Source organism: Mustelus asterias, unplaced genomic scaffold (genome assembly GCF_964213995.1).
Source record: "Mustelus asterias unplaced genomic scaffold, sMusAst1.hap1.1 HAP1_SCAFFOLD_64, whole genome shotgun sequence".
Classification (NCBI taxonomy): domain Eukaryota; kingdom Metazoa; phylum Chordata; class Chondrichthyes; order Carcharhiniformes; family Triakidae; genus Mustelus; species Mustelus asterias.
The window spans coordinates 1459346-1466990 of record NW_027590129.1 but is presented as its reverse complement, the minus strand read 5'-3'; positions in this window follow the sequence as shown (position 1 = coordinate 1466990).

The window sequence follows — 7645 nt, the reverse complement described above, 5'->3', positions numbered from 1 at the left end:
CAGTTTAAAAAGCAGGAACACAGAGCGGTGACAGTTTAAAAAGCAGGAACACAGCGCGGTGACAGTTTAAATAGAAGGAACACAGAGCGGTGACAGTTTAAAAAGCAGGAACACAGAGCGGCAACAGTTTAAAAAGCAGGAATACAGAGCGGTGACAGTTTAAAAAGCAGGAACACACAGCGGTGACAGTTTAAAAAGCAGGAACACAGAGCGGTGACAGTTTAAAGAGCAGGAACAGTGAGCGGTGACAGTTTAAAAAGTAGGAACACAGAGCGATGACTGTTTAAAAAGCAGGAACACAGAGCGGTGACAGTTTAAAAAGCAGGAACACAGAACGGGAATACTTTAAAAAGCAGGAACACAGAGCGGTGACAGTTTCAAAAGCAGGAACACAGAACGGGAATACTTTAAAAAGCAGGAACATTGAGCGGTGACAGTTTAAAAAGCAGGAACACAGAGCGGTGACAGTTTAAAAAGCAGGAACACAGAGCGGTGACAGTTTAAAAAGCAGGAACACAGAGCGGTGACAGTTTAGACGCCGGGAACACGGAGCGGTGACAGTTTAAAAAGCAGGACCACACAGCGGTGACAGTTTAAAAAGCAGTAACACTGAGCGGTGACAGTTTAAAAAGCAGGAACACAGAGCGGTGACAGTTTAGACGCCGGGAACACGGAGCGGTGAGAGTTTAGAAAGCAGGAACACAGATAGTTCACAGTTTAAAGAGCAGGAAAACAGAGTGGTGACAGTTTAAAAAGCAGGAACACAGAACGGTGACAGTTTAAAAAGCGGGAACACAGAGCGGTGACAGTTTAAAAAGCAGGAACACAGAACGGTGACAGTTTAAAAAGCGGGAACACAGAGCGGTGACAGTTTAAAAAGCAGGAACTCAGAGCGGTGATAGTTTAAAAAGCAGGAGCACAGAGCGGTGACAGTTTAAAAAGCAGGAACGCAGAGCGGTGAATGTTTAAAGTGCAGAAACACAGAGAGGCGACACTTTAGACAGCTAGAACACGGAGCGTGACAATTTAAAAAGCAGGAACACAGAGCGTTTACAGATTAAAAAGCAGGTACACAGAGTGGCGACAGGTTAAAAAGCAGGAGCACAGAGAGGTGGCAGTTTAAAAAGCAGGAACACAGAGCGGTGACAGTTTAAAAAGCAGGAACACAGAGCGGTGACAGTTTAAAAAGCAGGAACACAGAGCGGTGACAGTTTAAAAAGCAGGAACACAGAGCGTTTACAGATTAAAAAGCAGGTACACAGAGTGGCGACAGGTTAAAAAGCAGGAGCACAGAGAGGTGGCAGTTTAAAAAGCAGGAACACAGAGCGGTGACAGTTTAAAAAGCAGGAACACAGAGCGGTGACAGTTTAAAAAGCAGGAACACAGAGCGGTGACAGTTTAAAAAGCAGGAACACAGAGCGTGACAATTTAAAAAGCAGGAACACAGAGCGTTTACAGATTAAAAAGCAGGTACACAGAGTGGCGACAGGTTAAAAAGCAGGAACACAGAACATTTACATATTAAAATGCTGGTAAACAGAGCGGCGACAGTTTAATCAGCAGGAACACAGGGCGGTGACAGATTAAATAGCAGGAACACAGAGCGGTTACAGATTAAAAAGAAGGAACACAGAGCGGTATCAGTTTCAAGCGCGGGAAAATAGAAAGTCCACAGTTTAAAGAGTAGGAAAACAGAGCAGTGACTTTTTTAAGAGCAGGAGCACAGAGCGGCAACAGTCTAAAAAGCAGGAACACAGAGCGGTGACAGTTTAAAAGCAGGAACACAGAGCGGTGACAGTGTAAAAAGCAGGAACACAGAACGGTGAAAGATTAAAGAGCAGGAACACAGAGCGGTGACTTTTTTAAGAGCAGGAACACAGTGCGGCGATAGTCTAAAAAGCAGGAACACAGAGCGGTGACAGTTTAAAAACCGGCAACACAGAGCGGTGACAGTTGAAAAAGCAGGAACACAGAGCGGTGACTGTTTAAAAAGCAGGAACACAGAGCGGTGACAGTTTAAAGAGCAGGAACACAGTGCGGTGACTGTTTAAAAAGCAGGAACACAGACCGGTGACAGTATAAAAAGCAGGAACACTGAGCGGTGTCAGTTTAAAAAGCAGGAACACCGTGCGGTGACTGTTTAAAAAGTAGGAACACAGAGCGGCAACAGTTTAAAGAGCAGGAACACAGAGCGGTGACAGTTTAAAAAGCAGGAACACAGAGCGGTGACAGTTTAAAGAACAGCAACACAGAGCGGTGACAGATTAAAAAGCAGGAACACAGAGCAGTGACTGTTTAAAAAGCAGGAACACAGAGTGGTGACAGTTTAAAAAGCAGGAACACAGAGCGGTGACAGTTTAAAGAGCAGGAACACAGAGCGGTGACAGTTTAAAAAGCAGGAACACAGAGCGGTGACAGTTTAAAGAACAGCAACACAGAGCGGTGACAGATTAAAAAGCAGGAACACAGAGCGGTGACAGTTTAAAGAACAGCAACACAGAGCGGTGACAGATTAAAAAGCAGGAACACAGAGCGGTGACAGTTTAAAGAACAGCAACACAGAGCGGTGACAGTTTAAAGAGCAGGAACACAGAGCGGTGACTGTTTAAAAAGCAGGAACACAGTGCGGTGACAGTTTAAAAAGCAGGAACACAGAGCGGCGACAGTTTAAAAAGCAGGAACACAGAGCAACACCAGGTTAAAAAGCAGGAAGACAGAGCGGTGACAGTTTAAAAAGCAGGAACAGTGAGCGGTGACAGTTTAAAAAGTAGGAACACAGAGCGATGACTGTTTAAAAAGCAGGAACACAGAGCGGTGATAGTTTAAAAACCGGCAACACAGACCGGCGACAGTTTAAAAAGCAGGAACACAGAGCAGTGAGAGTTTAAAAAGCAGGAACACAGTGCGGTGACAGTTTAAAAAGCAGGAACACAGAGCGGTGACAGTTTAAAAAGCAGGAACACAGAACGGTGATAGTTTAAAAACCGGCAACACAGACCGGCGACAGTTTAAAAAGCAGGAACACAGAGCAGTGAGAGTTTAAAAAGCAGGAACACAGTGCGGTGACAGTTTAAAAAGCAGGAACACAGAGCGGTGACAGTTTAAAAAGCAGGAACACAGAGCGGCGACAGTTTAAAAAGCAGGAACACAGAGCAACACCAGTTTAAAAAGCAGGAACACAGAGCGGTGACAGTTTAAAGAGCAGGAACACAGAGCGGTGACAGTTTAAAAAGCAGGAACACAGAGCGGTGACAGTTTAAAGAACAGCAACACAGAGCGGTGACAGATTAAAAAGCAGGAACACAGAGCGGTGACAGTTTAAAGAACAGCAACACAGAGCGGTGACTGTTTAAAAAGCAGGAACACAGTGCGGTGACAGTTTAAAAAGCAGGAACACAGAGCGGCAACAGTTTAAAAAGCAGGAACACAGAGCGGCGACAGTTTAAAAAGCAGGAACACAGAGCAACACCAGTTTAAAAAGCAGGAAGACAGAGCGGTGACAGTTTAAAAAGCAGGAACAGTGAGCGGTGACAGTTTAAAAAGTAGGAACACAGAGCGATGACTGTTTAAAAAGCAGGAACACAGAGCGGTGATAGTTTAAAAACCGGCAACATAGACCGGCGACAGTTTAAAAAGCAGGAACACAGAGCAGTGAGAGTTTAAAAAGCAGGAACACAGAGCGGTGACAGTTTAAAAAGCAGGAACACAGAGCGGTGACAGTTTAAAAAGCAGGAACACAGAGCGGTGACAGTTTAAAAAGCAGGAACACAGAGCGGTGACAGTTTAAAAAGCAGGAACACAGAGCGGTGACAGTTTAAAAACCGGCAACACAGACCGGCGACAGTTTAAAAAGCAGGAACACAGAGCAGTGAGAGTTTAAAAAGCAGGAACACAGTGCGGTGACAGTTTAAAAAGCAGGAACACAGAGCGGCAACAGTTTAAACAGCAGGAACACAGAGCGGTGACAGTTTAAAAAGCAGGAACACAGAGCGGCAACAGTTTAAAAAGCAGGAACACAGAGCGGCGACAGTTTAAAAAGCAGGAACACAGAGCAACACCAGTTTAAAAAGCAGGAACACAGAGCGGTGACAGTTTAAAGAGCAGGAACACAGAGCGGTGACAGTTTAAAAAGCAGGAACACAGAGCGGTGACAGTTTAAAAAGCAGGAACACGGAGCGGTGATAGTTTCAAAAGCAGGAACACAGAGCGGCAACAGTTTAAAAAGCAGGAACACAGAGCGGCGACAGTTTAAAAAGCAGGAACACAGAGCAACACCAGTTTAAAAAGCAGGAACACAGAGCGGTGACAGTTTAAAGAGCAGGAACACAGAGCGGTGACAGTTTAAAAAGCAGTAACACAGAGCGGTGACAGTTTAAAGAGCAGGAAGACAGAGCGGTGAGAGTTTAAAAAGCAGGAACACAGAGCGGCGACAGTTTAAAAAGCAGGAACACGGAGCGGTGACAGTTTAAAAAGCAGGAACACGGAGCGGTGACAGTTTAAAAAGCAGGAACACAGAGCGGTGACAGTTTAAAAAGCAGGAAGACAAAGTGGTGACAGTTTAAAAACATTATATAGCTGACATTATATAGCCGACAATATATAGACGACATTATATAGCTGACATTATATAGCCAACATTATATAGCTGACATTATATAGCTGACATTATATAGCTGAAATTATATAGACGACATTATATAGTCGACATTATATAGCTGACATTATATAGCCGACATTATATAGCTGACATTATATAGCTGACATTATATAGCTGACATTATATAGCTGAAATTATATCGCCGACATTATATAGCCGAAATTATGTAGCTGACATTATATAGCTGAAATTATATAGACGACATTATATAGCTGACATTATATAGTCGACATTATATAGCTGACATTATATAGCCGACATTATATAGCTGACATTATATAGCTGACATTATATAGCTGACATTATATAGCTGAAATTATATCGCCGACATTATATAGCCGAAATTATGTAGCTGACATTATATAGCTGACATTATATAGTCGACATTATATAGCTGACATTATATAGCCGACATTATATAGTCGACATTATATAGCTGACATTATATAGCCGACATTATATAGCTGACATTATATAGCTGACATTATATAGCTGAAATTATATCGCCGACATTATATAGTCGACATTATATAGCTGACATTATATAGCTGACATTATATAGCTGACATTATATAGCTGACATTATATAGCTGACATTATATAGCTGACATTATATAGCTGACATTATATATCCGACCTTATATAGCTGACATTATACAGCCGACTTTGTATAGCTGACATTATATAGCTGACATTATATACTCGACATTATATAGCTGACATTATATAGCCGACATTATATAGCTGACATTATGTAGCTAACATTATATAGCTGACATTATATAGCTAACATTATATAGCTGACATTTTATACTCGACATTATATAGCTGACATTATATAGCCGACATTATATAGCTGATATTATATAGCTGACATTATATAGCCGACATTATATAGCTGGCATTATATAGCTGACATTATATAGCTGGCATTATATAGCTGGCATTATGTAGCTGACATTATATAGCTGGCATTATATAGCTGGCATTATGTAGCTGGCATTATATAGCTGACATTATATAGCTGACATTATGTAGCTGACATTATATAGCTGACATTATATAGCTGACATTATATAGCCGACATTATATAGCTGGCATTATATAGCTGACATTATATAGCTGACATTATATAGCTGACATTATATAGCCGACATTATATAGCTGACATTATGTAGCTGGCATTATGTAGCTGACATTATATAGCTGACATTATATAGCTGACATTATGTAGCTGGCATTATGTAGCTGACATTATATAGCTGACATTATGTAGCTGACATTATGTAGCTGACATTATATAGCTGACATTATGTAGCTGGCATTATAAAGCTGACATTATGTAGCTGACATTATATAGCCGACATTATATAGCTGACATTATGTAGCTGGCATTATGTAGCTGACATTATATAGCTGACATTATATAGCCGACATTATATAGCTGACATTATGTAGCTGACATTATATAGCTGACATTATATAGCTGACATTATATAGCTGACATTATGTAGCTGGCATTATGTAGCTGACATTATATAGCTGACATTATGTAGCTGACATTATATAGCTGACATTATGTAGCTGACATTATATAGCCGACATTATATAGCTGACATTATGTAGCTGGCATTATGTAGCTGACATTATATAGCTGACATTATATAGCTGACATTATATAGCCGACATTATATAGCTGACATTATGTAGCTGACATTATATAGCTGACATTATATAGCTGACATTATATAGCTGACATTATGTAGCTGACATTATATAGCTGACATTATATAGCTGACATTATATAGCTGACATTATGTAGCTGACATTATATAGCTGACATTATATAGCTGACATTATATAGCTGACATTATGTAGCTGACATTATATAGCTGACATTATATAGCTGACATTATGTAGCTGACATTATATAGCTGACATTATATAGCTGACATTATATAGCCGACATTATATAGCTGACATTATGTAGCTGGCATTATATAGCTGACATTATACAGCTGACATTATATAGCTGGCATTATATAGCTGACATTATATAGCCGACATTATATAGCTGACATTATATTGCTGACATTATATAGCTAAAATTATATAGCTGTCATTATATAGCTGACATTATATAGCTGACATTATATAGCTGACAATATATATCTGACATTATATGGCTGACATCATATAGCTAACATTATATAGCTGACATTATATAGACGACATTATATAGCTAACATTATATAGACGACATTATATAGCTAACATTATATAGCTGACATTTTATAGACGACATTATATAGCTAACATTATATAGCCGACATTATGTAGCTGACATTATATAGCTGACATTTTATAGACGACATTATATAGCTAACATTATATAGACGACATTATATAGCTAACATTATATAGCTGACATTTTATAGACGACATTATATAGCTAACATTATATAGACGACATTATATAGCTAACATTATATAGCTGACATTTTATAGACGACATTATATAGCTGACATTATATAGACGACATTATATAGCTAACATTATATAGACGACATTATATAGCTAACATTATATAGCTAACATTATATAGCTAACATTATATAGCTAACATTATATAGACGACATTATATAGCTAACATTATATAGCTGACATTATATAGCTAACATTATATAGCTGACATTATATAGACGACATTATATAGCTAACATTATATAGATGACATTATATAGCTAACATTATATAGCTGACATTATATAGCTGACATTATATAGCTAACATTATATAGCTGACATTATATAGCTGACATTATATAGCTGGCATTTGATTAAATATGCTATATGAGAATGTCTGGAAATCTGTTAATCGATGAAAACAAGAAAATCCAGAAGGAAGAGTCCATCAAATGAGAGAAATCTGTTTAGAAGTTCCCTTGGGCAGTGAAAGTGGCAAATATGTTTTACCTGCTGTTTTC